Source organism: Haliotis rubra, unplaced genomic scaffold (assembly GCF_003918875.1).
Source record: "Haliotis rubra isolate DU_JTF1 unplaced genomic scaffold, ASM391887v1 Scf462, whole genome shotgun sequence".
Classification (NCBI taxonomy): Eukaryota; Metazoa; Mollusca; class Gastropoda; order Lepetellida; family Haliotidae; genus Haliotis; species Haliotis rubra.
In genome coordinates, this window is record NW_025767149.1 from 857980 (window position 1) to 879123 (window position 21144).

The following is a 21144-nucleotide window of genomic DNA, read 5'->3' on the forward strand; positions in this document are numbered from 1 at the left end:
CTTGGAGGAAAGACTCGGTGTTACAGAAAAGGCTCATTTTTGGATCAAATCCTATCTGTCCGCCAGAACTCAGGTGTTCAAGATTGGCGACATTACCTCACTTCAGACAATAGTTAACGTTGGTCTTCCACAGGGCTCAGTTCTTGGACCTTTGCTTTTCAGCATATACATCCTTCCAAAAGGTGATATAACCAGGAAACACGGTTTGATGTGCCATCTCTATTCTTCTGACAACAATCAGATCTGCATATCTATAAAGCCGTCTGAAACCGCTACTTGAATCAGTCAAATTTTGAAGACTGTGTGAGGGAGATTTTAGCCTGGATGACAGTAAATAACAGTAAAACAAAATTTCGACACCTTGGTTCTAAACAGCAGCTTTTGAAAGTGCCTGCAGGTCTGTCACTTAACATTGGCAACAATAATGTCAGAACCACTCCATCTTCAAGAAATCTTTCAATCCAGCATGTCCCTTGAAAACCTTGTCAAGAACTTGAGCAAAACTTGCTTTTCTACATTCACAACATCAGTACAATCTGACATCGTCTTGACCATGAAACGACTCTCATCAAATCACGACTGGATTATTGTAACTACCTTTTCTTCCATATTCTTTCAGACCCGTGAAGGTCCGGATTAGAATATTGATCTTCAGTAATCTATCCTTGTCGTAAGAGGCGGCTACCGGGATCGGATGTCAGACTCGCTGACTCAGTTGACACATGTCATCGGTTCCCAATTGCGCAGATCGATGCTCATGCTGTTGATCACTGAATTGTCTGATCCAGACTCGATTATTTACAGACCGCCGCCATACAGCTGGAATATTGCTGAGTGCGGCGTAAACTCACTCACTCCATATTCTTTCATCTCTGATCACAAAGTTACAACAAATCAAGAATGCAGCAGCAAGGGTTGTAACGCGCACGCCGCGAACTGAGCATTTAACACCTAGTTTGAAGGCCCTCCAATGGCTGCCCGTGAATTTCAGGATTGAGTACAAGATACTTCTGCAAGCCCAAAACAGTCACAGTGTCTTTGATGAATCACCGTGTCACTATCTCGGAAGTCTTGTCAGCATATACCAAGCAACCCATACCCTCCGTTTTGTCGACCATCTTCTCCTGTCAGTCCCAATCATTAAATCATCAATGGATGATCGAGCCTTCTCTGCCTCAGCTCCTCTACTATGGAACAATCTTCCTCTTCCTATAAGGACTGTCTCTGATAAACCGCATTTTAAGACTCTTAAAGACACACCTCTTCAAGCAAGCCTTTGACTTGCTATTCTGAATGACTTTTTCATATATCTCCTGTACAAAGCGCCAGTGAACAACCTGTATGGATGGAAGTTAGGCGCAATAGAAATATGTTATACATTTTATTCATTATTATGTTTTACAGATTAAAAATAGGATGCATTAGAAAGGGTTCAGGTGATCCTGGCAGTCAGACTGGTAAGGCTCTTCATCAGCTCAGGGCCCTAGCCCCACGTACGTGCAGCCCAGAAAGCGAATGGGACTTCTCACAGGAAACGCTGCCTAGTCGAACCCAGAACTTTTCGGAGAATATGTAGACTCCCGAACACTGCAGCCTTCTGCATTACCAAGAGTGTCAGAAGGGTTGTGCTTCCGGTGGAGAACCCGCTACCAAACCAAGGGCACCAAGAACAATAGGGGGGCCTGACGACAGTGCACTTGGGATGCAAACGAGACATTGCCATGGTGAGGTCCGCATATTTAGCCTGCTTTACCTGATTCTTGCCAATCATATTGCTGTCAAAAGGGACAGAAAATTCAATAACATAAACAAATTAAAAAAGGACAAGATATATCATTCGAAATAAAGATTTGAACAGATCATTCGTTGTTTTTCTTATCTATTAATGCAGTTTATGAGAATATATTGATTTTAACGAAGATCCTGCCAACATTTAACTTTATTTCAAAATTGTGACCTTAATTCCTGCTACATGATAATATTTCTTTTGTCAGTTTATACCTAAATCATTGCTAAGGACATGTGAAAAAAGTATTAAAATAATGCAATTATATTTGTCAATTTTTTATAGAACGTTTTCGGTTGAAGTCACGTATTTGGGGCATTTTTGGACCCTCGTCAAAGCGTTTAAAAAATCAAGTATGATTTTGAAATGTTAGAACATTGGCAATTATCTTTAGATCAATATGGACAAAAAACATTAATTTCTCTTCACGCATAAACAAAGTTACAAAGCATTTTATGACATGTTCCCATATGGGAACAATGGCATGCAAAAGGTTAAACGAGTGGATGAGTTTAGTTTTAAGTCGCTTTTAGCAGTATTCCAGCAATATCACGGCGGGACCACCAGAAATTGGCTTCACGTCATTTTACCCATGTGGGGAGTCGAACCCGAGCATTCAGCGTGACGAGCTAACGCATTGTAACCACAAGGAAACCCCACCGCACCTCACCATACTTTTCGTAAAACACCACTGTCGTTTTATAGAATGTGTGACGATTTTGCACTAAACGGAAGTATATGCGCATTTGACATCAACACAAATGAGTGAGTGAGTGAGTGAGTTTAGTTTTACGCCGCACTCAGCAATATTCAAGCTATATGACGGCGGTCTGTAAATAATCGAGCCTAGACCAGACAATCCAGTGATCAACTCAACACAAATGAAGTAGAAACATTCTGAACAGTCACTCTAAGATCACGACTGACGCCAGAGTGTGCTAAGTCATGCGATAATGGACCCGTGAAGATCACGGTTAGAACTGGTCGTCAGCAACCCACGCTTATCACCGATGCTCATGATGTTAATCACTTACAGACCGCCGCCACATAGCTGGAATAGTGGGCGTTAAACAACAAACAAACAAATAAAATCATGCGACAGTGCACAAGTCTAGTTCCAATATAGATTCCGACAAACGCTGACCGAGTTTCGATTGAAGTGGGCTGATTGGTTGGCTTGTTGTTCAACACCTCACTCAGCAGTATTCCAACTATATGGCTGCGGTCTGTAAGAATCCAGACAATCCAGTGATCAGCATCATGAGCATCGATCTACTCAATTGGGGTACGATGACATGTGTCACCAAGTCGCCTCTTACGACAAGCATGGATTACTGAAGATCAATTCTAACCCGGATCTTCACAGGTCGATTGAACTGAGACAAGCCCAGTGTCGCTAGTTTGTTACCGAGGCATGCACATAATCGGAAGAAGTGACACAACCGCTGAATCACCCAACGATTATAGTGTTTGCTTGTTGTATAGGGGCTGGAATAGATAAAAATGACGTCATCATCGAACACCTGGCTGACCTCATTTCACAGGGGTGTCAATGACCTTGTACTGAGCTGACCTTGGGATAAACTACTTTCCCATGCTCAAGTGGGCAATATAAGGCCCCCGAACAGTCCCCATGTCATTCAGACTTCAGTCGCCAGAGAGAACGCACGCATGCTCTTGACTCTATTGGTTCTGGTAGCCGTTTACCTCGAAGATAGAAAATGGAAGCCGCTCACCGTGATATCCTGAGGAAGAATCACTCCGGTCTAGTGCAAGCTATACAGTGTGTAGAAGAGGTGGTCGACAAACTGGTACAGTTTGAAGTCCTTACCATCTTCATGAAGGCAGAGATTATCGAAAAAACATGGACGTCCTTCAATCGGGTCAGAGAACTGCTGTCCATGTTACTTAGACGGGGACCCCAAGCTTACTCTCTCTTCTGCAAAGCGTTGATGGAATGTAGGGAGACACAAGCCATGGCATTGTTGGGGCTAGAGACTGACAAGCAAATGACAGAACTACAGGATCCCCGTTGTCATTTACATCTGGGGGACAACGTCTTTGTGACGGCCAAGACATGGGATGGTGTACTGAACATTCATGTGAGGAAGTACGAAGTGTACCCGAGTGGCAAGGCCTACCCAACCAAGCGAGGCATCGTGCTTACCTTGAAACACTGGTTAGAAATACCAAGTGTATTTATACAGTTGATGGAAGCTGTCGGGGAAGGAAGAAATCAAGCCTATGTTCACATAGGGGCTAACGTGTATGCCACTTTGGATCCAAATGGTAGCGTGGATCTACGACAGTGGGAGAAAAATGAACAACTGGGAGTGGTACCTACGGCTAAAGGTATCATGTTGTCCCCAGACCAGTGGAAGAAATTGAGAGACTGTTATGATGTAATGCCAGACTTTGTGCCAGAACTAAAGGACATGGTTCCCTGTATGGCACAAGAAGATCACCAAAACCAGATGGGAGCTTTAATGTGTTCCTTCTGCAACCCTAATGACTATGAATGTTGGAGTAACTGACTCTTTTTTTATGGAATCAAATCACCGTTCAGCAACTTTCATCCAGCTGTGTTTACTTTAGATGGTGTTACATTTAATTGTGTTGAACAATATTACATGTACTCTAAAGCAATCTATTTTGGAGATTTGGACAGTGCAACGTGTATTCTCCAAGAGACTTCTCCCAGCAATCAAAAACGTCTGGGGCGATATGTGAAAAGCTTTACTCAGAAAGTGTGGGACATTGTCAGTCTTGATGTTATGAGTAAGGCATTAATGGCTAAATTTTCCCAGAACAATGATTTGAAACATGTTTTGATTCAATCCTACCCTAAGCCGTTAGCTGAAGCTAGCCCATTTGATAAAAGATGGGGAATAGGAATTGATGTATCCCATCCTGATATTCACAAACCCTGGAAATGGCCGGGGAAAAACAAGTTGGGAAAAACGTTAATGCATATCCGTGAAAAGTTGATGTCGTGAATATTGTCTTTTGTGAATAAAATATTGCATTTTACTTTTGTCTTGGGTTTTGCTTAAATAGCATGATGCATGTGAGTCATGTACAGTTGTGTTTGAGATGGCACCTTGGGAAGACTACTTGAATAGGATCTATTATGATCCAGAACATCCTGGTAGTTATGCTGGACCCAAGAAATTGTACGATGCCCCATGAAAGCAGAGGGTCAGTTTAAAATTGGTTTACATCGAATCAAGAAATGGCTCAAAGATCAGGAGAACTATACTATGACTCATCAAGTCAGAAGAACGTTTCCAAGAGGGCACTATGTGGTGGAAGGTTTAGACAGTCATTGGCAGTCCGATCTCATGGACATGGTTTCACTGGCAAAGTACAATGATGGGGTCAAGTACCTTTTAGTCATCATAGATCTATTTTCACGTTATTTGTGGGTACTTCCACTCATGTCTACAAAGAGTCAAGAAGTGGTGAAAGCATTGACCAACACCCGAAAACCTATACTATTTCAATCTGAAATGGGTTCAGAATTTAAGAACGGTGGGTAAAAGCCTTTTTGAAAAAACACAAGATAACCCAACTATTTACACTGAATGAAACCAAGGCTCCTTATGCTGAGAGAGTGATTAAAACCATTAAAATGAGACTGTACCGATACATGTTGAAACACTTTAATTACAGATATGTGGATATCTTACCAGATGTAGTCAAGAGTTACAACCATACCAAACACAGAATGTTAGGACAGTCTCCTGTGAGTGTGACTGAGAAAAATGAAAATGAAGTGAGACTCTCTCAGTATTTGATTAAACCCCCAAAAATGAAACAGAGTAAAAAGAAGTTCACCTTCAAGGTGGGTGATTAAGTCAGAGTGAGTCATCTAAAGAGAACCTTTGACAGAGAGTATGAAGAGAAATGGTCTGGCGAAATCTTTACAGTAAGAAGAAGATACTGGTCACAAGACAATGACATGTACAAGCTGAAAGATTGGGGTGGCGATCCCATCGAAGGTTATAGGATTCAAAATATAGGGACCACAGATCTTGAACTCAATCCAGCCTTTATTGCTTATTTCTTTTTTTTCTTTCCTTCTTTTTGCACTCTTTATGAGCAGAACTTCACAGCTGAATAAGTGCAAGCTTAAACAAACAGAAACACAATAATAAGTAACTGTCGAAAATACTACAAGAAAAAATATTACAGCTTTCCGGATTTTAACATCGAAAATGACTAGTGCACTAAATCTTAGAAATTCTCAAGAAATATTTACTGATATTACTTTAGGCAATTGGATATTGCATTTAGGTTATATTAACAACATTATTAGCATACTTACAAATTTATATGCCCTTGAACCCTACATAAAGTTGAAACATGCAACACATGCAACACATGCGACTGGCCGTAGCCATGATTGTTTTTGACGAGATAACCAGGACTAACAAAAAAAACCTGGACAAAATGCTAAATGAAGCACTTATAAAATGACTTCATAGGCCATGAAACTAAAATATAATAATACTTGAAATCTAACATTCCGGCCCCTTAAATGTAGGACATTTAACGAACACTAAATTATGCTACGTCTTGAACACTTGAAATATGTTACTTCACACCCGTCACATTTAGTGTCTATAGAGTTATAGTTCTTGATATTCACAGTTCTTTAACAGTCCATTCACAGTCTGTCTTCACAGGCAGATTCCAACAAACACAGTTTGTAGATTGGCCTGGTCAACACGGAATCCTTGGTCTTGACCTCCACAGTTCTCACTAAGCCGTCCCCCCCTGGGTACACCTGAGTGATTCTCGCCAGAGGCCACACATATCTAGGGACATTTTCATTCATGATCAGAAAATGTCTCCGACTTTCAGTTCACTGTTGATTGGAACCACTTTTTGCGGAGTTGCAGAGTAGGCAGATATTCTTTAAGCCATCTAGACCAGAACTGGTCTGAAAGGGACTGGATGTATCTCCAGCGCTTACAGTATCTGTCCTTCAGTGAAAATCTGCCTGGTGGTGCAGACTTTGCTGATCGCAGGATTAAGATATGGTTAGGAGTCAGAGGTTCACTGTCTTTGTGATTGTCAGGATTTACAGTAATAGGTCTACTATTTACTATTGACTCTACTTCGCACAGCAAGGTTGATAGTCCTTCATCCTGTAGACTGTGTTGCTGATATAACAGAGCATTCAGTACTTTCCGAACAGTCCGGATCTGCCTCTCCCAGACGCAACCCATGTGAGATGCTGCGTGGGGGTTGAACATCCAGGTAATTTCCTTCTGAAGCATATGCTCCGGGATCACTTGTTGGTTCCAGTCTCTAATGGCTTCTTTTAACTCCTTTTCGGCTCCCGAAAGTTAGATCCGTTGTCAGAACGGATTAGCTCTGGAGCCCCTCTACGGGCCTGGAAACGCTTGAAAGCATTAATGAAAGAATCCGTATTCATGCTATCAAGCTTTTCCAAGTGGATAGCTCTGGTGTTCAAACCAGTGAATAAACACCCGTATCGCTTCACCTCACTGCGTCCTCGCTTTATCAAGAACGGGCCGAAGCAATCTAACCCTACATGAGAAAAAGGAGGTTTGCCCGGTGTAACTCTGTCTTTAGGAAGATCAGACATTTTCTGAATTGACTGCTTTCCTTGCAGTCTCCTACATTGGACACAGTCTCTTAAAGTTTTCTTGATTGTGCTTCTGGCATTTATTATCCAATACTTTGTCCTCACTTGGGCCAGAACATGTTCTGTACCCGAATGTCCTAATTGTTTATGGCAGTTTCGGATAATGATTGTGACAATTGGATGTCCCTTTGGTAGAATCATAGGATGTTGGGACTTGTCAGGGATAGGTGCGTTTTGTAACCTTCCACCGACACACAGGATACCGTCCTGATCGAGAAATGGCTCAAGTGGATGGATAGGACTTGATTTCTTCACAGGAAGAGCATTCATGAGAAACTCTACTTCCACTGGAAATGCTGATCTTTGCACATACTTGATGATTGCCATTTCAGCATGCTTCATTTCAGAGACGCTCAGAGGTTCCAGTGAAAGCTTTGTCTTCTGTTTCCCATTGACTTGTTTCTCATTGACTCTGTCCATGAGACATTTCTTGAGTCTCAAAATCCAGGCTACAGCCTTTTTCAGCCGATACCACGAAGAATAATTCTTCAGGAGTTGATCTGTACATAAGTCAACATTCTTTGACTTAGCGAAGTTCACCTTAGCTTTCTTGATTTCCAGCTGATCTGTGGATACACTCAATACTGGAGGTTGTTCTGGCCAGGTCACTTTATTCTGCCATAGGAAGCTTGGTCCTTGAAGCCAACTTTTATGGTTCAGCATAGCAGCGGCATCTAGCCCACGGGAGGCTGCGTCAGCGGGATTTTGAGATGATTCAATATGTCTCTAACATTCTGGTGATGAACCTTCTCGAATGGTAGTGACCCGATTGGCTACAAACACTTGGTACCTTTGGGACTCATTCTTGATGTTATGCAGGACTATCATACTGTCAGTCCAAAATACTGTCCTTTCTATCTTGATGCGCAATTCTCTGCGCAAAGCCTCATCTAATCTTATGGCGAGAACAGCCGCACACAGTTCAAGACGGGGAATCGTAACACTTTTGATTGGAGCCAATCTAGACTTCGACATCAGGAATGAACACTATATTTGTTCTTCGGTATTCTTCATTCGCTGGTATGCCACAGCTGCATATCCTACACTCGAAGCATCTGCAAAGATATGCAATTCAACAGAGAGTGCTTTGTCGAAACCTTCTGGGGTCACACATCTTGGTATTGAAAATCCCTCGATGAGATTCAATTCTGATAACCATTTTGTCCATCTTTCATTGTGCTCTAGCTCTATTACAGCATCCCATCCCTTGCGGAGTCTACATTCATCTTGGAAGATCTGCTTTGCACTCAAGATCAATGGGGTGAGGAATCCCAGAGGATCGTATATCGAAGAGATGACACTTATCAGTCCTCTCTTGGTGAGTGGCTTGGACTTTGGAATGAACTTGAAGTACAGCTCATCTGTTTCTGTGTCCCACTTAATTCCAAGAGCCTTATCTTGTGGGAGATCACTCGTACACAGATTCAGATCTTTCAAGTTCTTGGCTCGCTCTTCCATAGCGACATTGCTCAACACTGTTTCTGTTATTGCTCAACCATTTGGTGAGTCGGAAGGATCCCCTTTGCAGGAGCTCACACAGATCCTTGACCAATTTGATTCCTTCCTGTTCAGATTGGACTGACTTTAGACAATCGTCAACATAGAAATTGTCCTTCACAGTCTGTATGACATCACTGTCAAAATCGTCAACATTGTCCAAGGCTACCTTCTGCAGTGCGTAGTTAGCGCAGCTTGAACTCCATATTCCTCCAAACAGGTGTGAAGTCATTCTGTAGATCTCCACTTCACCTCCTAATACTTGGTTTTTCCACCACAGAAACCTCAACGAGTCCCGATGATGATCAGCCACCTTCACTCTGTGATACATTGATTCAATGTCACCTGCCAGAGCTATCTTGTGCTGCCTGAATCTCAGAAGCACACTGAGTAAGGAGTTAGTCAGGTCTGGCCCTTGATACACTGCTTTGTTCAAGCTTGCGTCACAGTAGGAAGCTGAACAGTCGAACACTATCCTGAACTTATCAGGCTTCTTGTCACTGAGGACGACATGATGTGGGATATACCATGTGTACCCATTGTCAACGTTAATTTCTTCGTGTGGAACTCTTTCCGAATAGCCCTTCTGCAGCATATCATCAATACCTGCCTTGTAGCCTTGAGACAGTCCTTCGTCTCGCATTAACTTCCTGGTTAATGATTGTAGCCTTGATTCTGCTGCACTGTAGTTGTTCGGCAGTCTTGGTGGGTTTGACTTGAATGGAATTGGCAGTTTATAATGTTTGTCTTCCCTCTCGACTGTAGAGTCCCACAGCTTGATGACTTGTTTGTCTTGAAATGACAGCGCAATGTCATTTGTCATAACTTCACTTAGTTGCCAAAATCTCTCCACTTGGGTTTCAAGATTCTCTTGTACGAAGTTGACAGTGACATGCTTTTGTGAGCCTCTTCGTAGGGGTCCATTTATAGCCCATCCTAGTTTGGTCCTGGTAGCATATGGTTGGTTAGCTTTACCAGTTCTGACCTCTAAGGGTATTAGTACAGTAGGATTGTCTTGTCCGATTAGTATTGTCACCTTTGCTAATGGTCCGTCAAGAATCAGAAAGTCAATCCCCCGAAAATGCTCCCAATCGTCAATGTCTCTCTGTGTGACGACACTTCCTTCCACTAGCGGCATTTGTGGCAGCACAAACACATGTGACATGTCGACAGAATTCTTTCCCTCGACGTCTGTCAGTTTCAAGGAGACTATTCACTATTTCTGTCAGTTAGTGTATTCAATGACAACAATGTTCTATTTCCTTTTAGACCCAGAGAATTGGCAAGTTCTTCTGAACAGAAACTATTTGTGCTTCCAGGATCAAGTAAGGCGAAAGTTCTGACATTGTTGTTGTGACCCTTAACACAGACTGGAACTATAGGTAAGGCTATTCTTTTACCTCCGGCCCCATTAGCGCCATACACGGATCCATTCACAAACATGTTCTCGTTCTTAGTCTGTTCGCTTGATGGCAAATGACTTTCTAATTTTGTCGCAGACTTGTTGGATGAAGGTTCACTTGACTTATCATAAGTTCTTGAATGATCATGCAGCAAGTTAGAATGTTTCTTCCCTCTCCGCTTGCAACTGGTCACATCACAAAAAGTCTCTCTCTTGCGATCGGGTAATATGTGTCGGGAGGAAAAACAGTTGAAGCATAGCTTATGCTTAATCACGAGCTCCAGCCTCTTTGGAACACTGAGTTTTTGGAAAGCCGGACACTGGAATAACGGATGACTGCCCTGACAGCATTTGCATGATGACTGAACTTGTTTCACACAAGAGTTTTCAGTATCACCTTGATTTGCTTCAGCTAAAAAGTTGGATGATGACTTAAACTTGGATTCACGCCTTTGCGTAGTCTTGTCAGTAGAGACATTCACATTAACCCCGAATACTGGATCATCCAACTCCTCAGCCACATTCTCAATGAAATTGGCTAAGTGTTCAATCCCTGGATAAGACTCTGTGTGTCTCAACACACTCACTGCTTCTTTCCGCAAACTATTTTGAATATACATAGGCATCTTGTCAATAATTTTCCTCATTCGGGGTTGATTGTCAATTTCATTCAGCTTGCTCATAGCTGATAATGACACAACACAACTTCTGATAGAGTCTGCATCCTTGCGCATGCTCACACTATAATTAGGCTTCAGGTTGGGTACTCCTGTCACCTTGTCAATCCAAGCCTTAGCAATGATATGATGATTGCCGAATCGCTCGAGCAGGAGTTGTCTTGCCCTTGTATATCCTTGATCTGGGTTCATTATCAGGCAACATTCCACAACCTCTCTTGCAGGTCCGTCACAATACTGCACAAGATGATTTAACTTCGCACTTTCACTGATGGTTGTATGACCAATGCTATTGTTGAAAGATCAGATGAAAGTCCAGTATTTGAACGGATTACCATCAAATGTCATAATTTCCACCTTGGGCAATTGCAGCATTTGCAGAGCATCATAAGTGTCAACACGAACTTGAGGAGTCTCATTAACCTTGCTTTGACCCATCCATGGCGGTGCATTGGGATTAAATTGATTGACAGGTTTCTTGTCAGGAATTTTCCTGTTCTGCACATCCTGAGGAGTAATGTCCTTATTTTCATGATGTACAGACTTTTGTACCCCACTTATTTCTTCTATGGCCTTTATTTCAGCATCTGCGATGGCAAGTTCTGTTTCAATGTTGTGCTTTTCTTCATCCATTTCAATTTGTAACCTTTTCAGCTTTAATTCTTGAGATTTCCTCAAAGCTTGTTGCTTTACTTGTAGAGCTGCCTTCTTAGCTGCTATTTTAGATTTTGTAGAACTTGTGCTGCTTCCCACCTGACTGGCTGAGTCACCCGGGTTTACAGCATCTTGACGTCGTGCTTCAACCTCTACTTTCACCTTATATAGTCTCTCAAAGATTTGCGATTTGTAGAATTCGAGCTTCTCACCTTCCTCTACAGTAGTGCATTCTTGAATCCGTCTCACTTTCCCCATAAGATTTTCATAAGTCTTTTCAACAAACTTCAGTGAATCTTCAATAACACTCATGTCAGAGTTTTTGTCTGCTAGGAGGTCATTTAGTTTATTTACTGTCTTTGTAAATGCAGCTTGCAAACCTGCCCTTTCCTTATTCAATTGAAGAACTAGCTCTGAATTCACCTCATCTTGATTCATAGTCACATTAGGCTCCTTATATGCCCTCAGCCAACTGTCTATTTCACTGGGTTCTTTATTCATATTGTCTTACTTGAATTAACTTGAACCATAAATTTCTTGCACTTTTTTATAGGATTCAAAATATAGGTACCACAAATCTTGAACTCAATCCAGCCTTTATTGCTTATTTCTTTTTTTTCTTTCCTTTTTTTTTTGCACTCTTTATGAGCAGAACTTCACTGCTGAATAGGTGCAAGCTTAAACAAACAGAAACACAATAATAAGTAACTGTCGAAAATACTACAAGAAAAAATATTTCAGCTTTCCGGATTTTAACATCGAAAATGACTAGTGCACTAAATCTTAGAAATTCTCAAGAAATATTTACTGATATTACTTTAGGCAATTGGATATTGCATTTAGGTTATATTAACAACATTATTAGCATACTTACAAATGTATATGCCCTTGAACCCTACATAAAGTTGAAACATGCAACACATGCAACACATGCGACTGGCCGTAGCCATAATTGTTTTTGACGAGATAACCGGGACTAACAAATAAAACCTGGACAAAATGCTAAATGAAGCACTTATAAAATGACTTCATAGGCCATGAAACTAAAAAATAATACTTGAAATCTAACAAAGGTGCTTTTTATTCATCAGAGTTACAAGCAGTGGTAGAAAACCCTGATCAGGTGTATAGAATTCAAGACATTGTCAAAAAGAGAACCAGAAATAAACAAAAAGAAGTCTTAGTGAAATGGCTTCACTGGCCGAAAAAGTACAATAGTTGGATCCCTGAGGTCAGTGTTAAGGATTATGAGAAGGTATAAATAGAAATGAAAGCAGAGATGGACTCATTTTGGTATGGAAGACACCATAGAGGCACAACCTCTCTCACGCAGTAGGTCTGGTGAAAGTTGGACATTACTAGGTCGAAAAGTAGCCAAAACAGAAACAGTCTTTTTCTCTCAAATCATCATTATTTACATTGTAGTCATTACGTGTATTGTCAATTTGTCCTTGGACAGAGGAAACTCCAATCTTTGGACTGCACTACTAGTTCTAGTTTGGGATATCTCCTCCCCAACCCCAAGATTAAATCTAAACATGGATAAGTATTTGACAGTACGAAGTACGGATAGTAAGGAGACCTTTTATCCTGATAATAAACCCTATCAGTTTAATGTCAACTTGAATAAACCCCTTCACTTGCACAACCATTGGCTCGTAGGACTGACTGACATTACCTTATGTAACTGGACAGCTAAAGAGAAATCAGAATGTCGGGATATCTACATCTGTTCATCCCTCTGTGACACCTCCCATGTGGGTGACTTGGAGTTACCTGTGTTGAGATATGTTTGTCTGATTGAAAACAAAAGAGAACGGGCATTCGTTTTTCCTCAGTGTCATTATGTACCCGTCAAACTGAAAGATGTGCATAGACATCTATATAAAGGACAGGAACGGTGATCTAGCTTCATTTATCACGGGACCAGTGATAGTGACACTTCATCTGAAACCACTGCCCGAGAGTGGAGAAAAATGAACAGAAGATACTGGAGACCCTATCTGGACGACCCTAAGAAATGGACCAAATATTACTATCTGCAGGCTAAAGGCTATCCCAATCCCTTTACTAACGTGGATGATTATGTGATCTATTATGAGAAGCAAGGCGTCAAGATGGACCTACCCCCTTCTACAGACAAGTTTGCTCTCACGTCTACCACCCAACAAGTGGTTCAACAGGCACGTATGAAGAAAACACATCAACAAGGTAAAGGGGTCACAAGGAAAACAAAGAAGAAAAACACGAAAACCAAACAGAAGAAGATGAGGAGAGGAAAAACAAATAATAATAATAGAAGTCCAGATAACCTGGACAAACTGACGAAAAGAAGAAAATAAACTCATCCATATCTACAGTGCACACGCTTTCCTACCAGGCTTCATTTCGTGATCATCATCATGTCTTGCAATAACCCATCAGCCCCTTTCAAATCGAGCTCTATCAGTGAGCTGGATGTGTTTACCCGACCTTCCTTCATGACTGGGATAGATAAAATGTACTTTTTGGAAATGAGACCAGCCCTGTTGAATTCAACATTAGTGGTCAGAATATGGATTATAACGAACCACCCTGCATGTCACAGCGAAAATTATGCACACAGATGGCACATCTCTGGTACAGGAGGAACATGTCGCTCCAGTGAACCTATGGCTACAATCCTTGTGGTCTCAAGTAGACATCACCCTAAATGGAAAACTGGTGACCTCAGCCACCCATCTCTATCCATATAAAAGCTATTTGAAACTTCTTATGAGAACAGGGACCACAGGGAAAGAAGCTTACTGTACCAGTCAACTTTTCTAAAGGGGCGTTGAGGATGTCAACAGTACTGATTCATATAGTGGGATCAATGTAGCACTGCTTGCAAGAGGTTCTCATACAGAGCTCAGCAAGTCAGTTGACATGTGTGGACCTCTCTACGAAGATGTCATGGAATGTGACAAGTTTCTAATCAATGGAGTCAATATGCAAATTAAACTCTATCCTAGTAAACCTGAGTTGAATATCATCAGTGGTGTGAGCAATAAGAAATTCAAGATTATACTGGAAGATGTCTATCTCCGACTTTGTAAGATACGACCCACCGCTTCCATCATCACAGGACATGCTGACATCTTGGCCACAGAAAATGCAGTGTACCCCTACATCAAAACAGATCTCCGAGTAGCCTCCATCCCTCAAGGACAACTCGGTTTTTTACCAAATCTTTCAGAACTGCTGTCCAAACAAAGTAGTGATCTGTCTCCTATCCTCAAAGGCACTGAATGGTGACTATGAGCCGAACCCTTCTTCTTTCAACTTTTGATCTAACCACTGTAGGACTGTATTTCAATGGAGAATCTCTTCCAGCATAACCTCTAAAAATCACAGATGGACACATTATACCGGCCTTCAAAGGTCTCTTTGACCCAAGACACCCTTCTTCAGACCCCAACATGATGAGAGATAGGTTCAATAAAGGGTATGCCTTGTTCCAGTTCACCCTGGAACCCTACTATGGAAGAGAATTTCTGGATCAGATAAAACGTGGGAACATACGTCTACAAATTCAGTTCAGTAAACCCCTTCCTGAAACAGTGAGCTGTCTCGTGTATGCTGAAGAACCACAGCTGTTGAAGGTGGATCAGGCCCGCAACATTCTGATAGAATCATCATCATGAAGATTCACACTAAATGTAGAGAATATATATAGCTGTATGTCCATCACTATATGTTTCCCCTTAAGGGCTCTTGATGTAACCTGTTACCTGTCCAGTTATTAGCATGGTGATATTGAGCTTTAAAATAAACATAAAAAAAAACACTGAAATTGCGCTAGCCCACAGAAGTCCCCTATCGGAGAAGGACGGTTGGGAGGTATGGCACTGTGTTCTGTTATGAAAACAACAAGATATACAATTTCATTTGTTTAATAGCTCCGTTCACATTAGTAGAACCATAGGTTAGGAGCAAACCATAGTCCACTTTACAAACACATAAAAAGTTATAAAGAAATCCATTTAAATGTCTGTTTAGGCTTCTTGTTTTTCCTCTGTTGAACTGGTATTCCCGGAGGTTTAGACCTCAGTGTCACTTCTGGTGTTTTGGAAATCATGTCCACTTCAAGCCGTTGTCTGTTGCCAATTAGTCCTTGAGGCACATTGATGTCTTTTAAGGCCTGATAGAATTCAGTCAGTCCCTTGGGTTGAAAACGTTTATACAGATACTGGGAGTCCTTGAGTAAGTCTGCAATATGACTCCCTTGAATGACTTGACCCTGGTAGATGAGTACACCTTTCTGATTCCATGACAGTCTTTGGTCTGGATCATTTTGTATGTGTCTCAATAAAGCAGCACCCTCTGTCTGTAAGGTTTGGGCAGCACACTCAGAATCAAACTGGTATCCATGGGTCCTGATTCATCATCAATGGTGGTAGGATGATTGTCATCTGATGACGTATCCATTTTCCCACCACTTATTGGATTCACATGATATTTCAAGAGCCGTTTATATCTATCCATAGGAATGAGCACCTGTGTTTGGATATGCTCCTTTACAATGCCTTCAATAAAGGCCCAACAACCTTCAACACTAAACTAATAATAGCCTCACTCTTTGACAGTAATTGTTTTTCTGTGCTTTAGATACTGTTTTATTACCAAGAAAACGAAGTACCTTTCTGTGTTTTCTCAGTGCGTTCAAATTATGCTTTGACAGAGGTACATCTGAATGTAACAGATTATAAATAATCTCTGTCAAGGCTGTTAATTGTTCATCAGTCACACTTTGCAACAACAACTTCTTTTGAACAGTGGATATACTCTCTTGCAAAAAACGTAAGAAATATCCGTTCTGTGTGACTGTCTTTGACATAATTGCGTTTCAATTAATCTTCACCACTATTTATAGGTACAACAGTCTTGCTCACAGGCGACTCGCTGAATGAACATAGAAATCAAAGTGACTGCAATTTATAATCTTGGCACGGGTTCTGAGTCTCAGTTTATCTTCTGCACGTGGAGACATATCCAACACCAGATAGCCATAAGGCTGCTTCATAGCATCTGTTTATGCTTCCACGAGAACCCCCTGCACGTCCAGGAAATAACTGTTTTCCAAGGGTCATCATCTGTGAGATATCGCGCACATTCTTGACCAACACCAAGTACCACGTGTTCAGGGCTATAGTTCGTGCTGACTTTCCTTGACCATGCAAGTTCTGAGTAATAAATATAACACTAAGTCATCTATGATGACAGCCTTGTGTAAATAACAGTTCCATGTCTTTAGAACTTAACACTTGATGTAAAAAATCATCCAGGATAATGAGTCCATGTTGACCATCAGAGGAAAACTGTTCAATGTCTGATTCTGTGGGTAATCTCTGTTGAAACACGAGGTTTTGCACTGTTCTTTCCATCTCTTCAAACAGGGATTGGTAGACACCATAACAGTACAAGATTTACTTGGGTGGGTCCTTCACATACATATCATTCACATGTTGCAACAGTCTATACACCCAATGAGTCTTTCCTGCTCCTGTAGGCCCAGATACACAAATACTGGAGCAGGGTTCGAAGGGTGTTAAACTTTGTGTTTCCCACCAAGGTTTAGTCGGATCAACCACACTTTCTGGACTCCATGTAATAGCTGACTTAGGTGTAGTGGTTTGAACTTCAGTCATGTGCTCTCTCTTCTTCTTTAGCCAGTGCCTCTTCCCTGGAGTATCTAATTTGTTAATTTTGGATAGAAGTGTCGAGCAGAACAACCAGGTACAGGACAGTCTTTCCTTAACCTACCCATCTTACTGAATGCATTTCATGTATGAAACTAATCCTATTTATAGTGTGGTTCCCTACGGCTGCCTGTGGCTGCCTATGTGGTTGCCTGTGGCTCCCTATGTGGCTGCCTATGTGGCTGCCTGTGGCTCCCTATGGCTGCCTATGTGGCTGCCTGTGGCTCCCAAATGGCTCCCAAGTGGCTCCCAAATGGCTCCCAAGTGGCTCCCTATGGCTCCCAAATGGCTCCCAAATGGCTCCCTATGACTCCCTAATGGCTCCCTAATGGCTCCCTGTGGCTGCCAAGTGGCTCTGACACAATAGAAATGGTCCTGACAAGTACTCAGTTGACTCTGACCTCAAAAACCATAAGGCAAAGTATCTAAATTAGTCTGAATAACACGTTTTGTATATACCATTCTATAGGTTTTGGTTTCTTTCCTGTTGTATATTTTTGCTGTATATATTTGTCTCTTGTAATTTTTGAAGGATTTACCACTTTTAAAGTTTTTTGTTTGGGGGATTCTTTTCTGTTGTGAGAAAGCACCATGGTTTTGGCAGAATCAAAGTTGATTAATTGTGAGTTGGTATAATTCAGTGTAAACCCTCTGACTTTGCATGTTTCTTTGCCAGATTGTGTTTTGTAGGCATAATTTTTTGGTCCCCCTGAACAAAACATCACAATGGGGTCTCCTGCCAATTCACCAAGGGTCGATTGACATCACCAGGCCTAGAGACAAAGATGACAGAGTCAGTGTCATCATACAAGACACGTTCTTGCAACATGTCCAATACACTGTACAGTTTTAGTCTTGCATAACAGTTGGTAAAAGTGGCACTGAAATTGGCACTGAAATTGGGCTACATTGTCATTGAGAATATGAAAATCGTGTAGGTTGTTTTTGGGATCTGTCAAAAATTGATAAATTTCCTCTAGTTTAGATGCAAATACAAATTTTGTCTGTCTCATATTGGGTCTTTGAGCATGTTTACCCCAGAATGAATTCAACATTAGTTTTGACAGGGCTCTCAAACCAGGGTTTTTCTCAATGTTGTCATAGTCTAACTGAATGCCTTCATTGTTCAAATAATTGTCAACGTATTGTTGTTTATTCGCTTCTGACTGACACCATGCAGGCCAACCTGAAGATCCTTGCTTGATTTTCAAGAAGGTGTTGATGTAACTGGCAAACAGACCACCCGATTGGTCGTTTTGTCATACTGGGTCGTTTATGCCCAATGATGAACTTCATACACCTTTCGAACTTCATAGCCTTTCTCGAGAGCTTTGATTAACTCTGGAATGCACCATGTTCCAATGAAACCACGTTCTACATCAGTGTGCTGACATGGTGTTTGTTGCTCTGAATTAGCACAAGTTTGACACAATGCAAATTTGAGTTTCCCATTCGATCTAAATGGCAAGACTGGATGATACAGTCCACGTGGGGGTAAGATCTTGACTTTGGAAATGCCAAAGTACTGCTCTAGAGATTTGAAATCTCTGGTAATGATTTGAGGGTGCCCAACGGGATACTGACCATACTTGTTGACCCATGGGTACAAGGATGTAAAATCCATGTACAAAATGTCTTCCTTCTCTTCAGTTTCATAAAACAACTTGGAAGCATTAGTCCGACCACCGAAAAATGAATCTCTGGGATCTAATCGTTCCTGGAGATCTATGGTGGCCACATAGGTTTTCAATTCAGGTTTGGTTTTCAGTTGTTGCTTGAACTCATGTTCCCAGAGGGTCACTAACTTGTAAACCTCCTGCTTGATGGTTGCATTTCTCTTCATGGTTAAGGCATACAACTCACTGACAGACTGCTTGATGTGAGGCAGTACTGTTTTGTCCCGGTCATGAGGATAGCATGTAGGACAACCATGATAGAGACACCCGTCAAACTGGTAGATAATGTTGCTGTCACGACAGTACCCATCCACCTTATACTTGGTCCCTGGGATCTGATATTCACCTTCATTCAACGCATGTTGAATGTGCTTGTGTTGGGAGTGGATCAACCATTCCAGTCATTGTATGGAAATCAGACTGTATTGGTCTTTGGTGTATCCATCTCCAGGGACCTTGGCAATGGGACTGGGAAGGGTTTCTTTCTCATGAACCACACACTCTGCTTCTTGTACTACTTGAAGGTTTAGCCAGGACCCGGGTTTGACTTCCACCCAGTGTTGATTTTCATGCTCTTTGATGGGGAGCCATGGAGTGACTGCTCCTTGCCAAAGTAGTTTGACATGAGTGTATGCTGTCAAGAACTTGTGTTTGAATACCCCATGACACACACTGGCAATGGTAATGTAATCTGTCGGATCAATGCCAGGTTCTTTCTTTTGAGTGGTTTGCTGAGGTTTAGGGTCCTTGACAAGATATGTCTTTGTTGTAACAGACAATAATAATTGTCGGAAAGTCATGAGAGCTTCCCTCAAGATTTGGACGTCTGACTGACAATAGTGTTCCATTTGTAGAGCAAAGTCAAAGATATTGTCCTTTTGTTTGGCATACAAAGTTAGGAAGTGACTTCTGTCTTGTGTAGACATGCTGTTGATCCCATAGAATGAAGCATGAGGATAAGGTCCCACATACTGTTGGTTGGCAGAGGTGTTGAAGTAGTGAGAGAAATAGCCTTTCTTCAACTCTTCCAGATTAAACATCTCGGGAAGCTTTGCCAGTTTAGTATTGAAGAAAGACAAACTGTCCAACAGTCGAATGTTCAAACCCCGGGGAATATGCATATACATGAGTTTAGACCCATTCTACACCATGTTGTCAGGGAGGATACTATTCTCTATCAGATGGTCCAACAGGAAATAGCCATCATAACCCTTGAAATTGTGGGCAAACACCGAAAGGTTTTTGTGAGCTTTTGTGAAAAGCCATTTACAGAATAATGTAGCTGTGTATGAGCCTTTGAACCTGACTTCTCGATGACCACAAGTGTCTGGACATGGAGGCATCTTGAAACAATTGAATTTCTTATGCCATTTGTTGCATACATCACAACGATCACCATAAGAAAAACATCTGGCTTTAGGTGCAGAATGGGTGATTTTTACAAATGTCACAGACAGACTGAGCTATGACATAGTTAGGTTTATGTTCTTGGCGCCCACACCAAGATTGATGACAGTTGTCACACATGGTATAATGTGTACAATCCTCTTCTTCAGGTCCACATGCGGAACAAGGGGAAGGTAGATAACCTTCTGCACAAGTAGACACTTCATCTTGGGAACATTCAAAGTCAAACATGATGAATTTCTTGACTTGGGGTTTGTCATCCACAGGTTATGGCTCGTGATAGCAATTATGATCCATGGGCACCCCCTTACCACAAGGTTGGCACATGTAAGTGTCACAATCAAGTTGACCATCTTTGTTTTGCCAAATGTTCAGGACTTTAAAACACTCAGGGCAACGCCAGTAGGCCTGACACTCTGAGGGGAGATCCCCATTCTTGGATTTTTTAGGCTTCTTATGAGCAACAAAGCATGCTTTAGATCGGCACTGCATGTGACAATCAGGACAGATTCTTGCAGTGTCGTTGGTCTGACACGATTTCCTCTTACAGACCCTACAGTAATTGTCACACGTATGTTTTTCTTTACTTTGGAAGGGGGTCAGACAATGGTGACAAAAATGACTTTGGCTGAAAAAGCCAGAAATGTT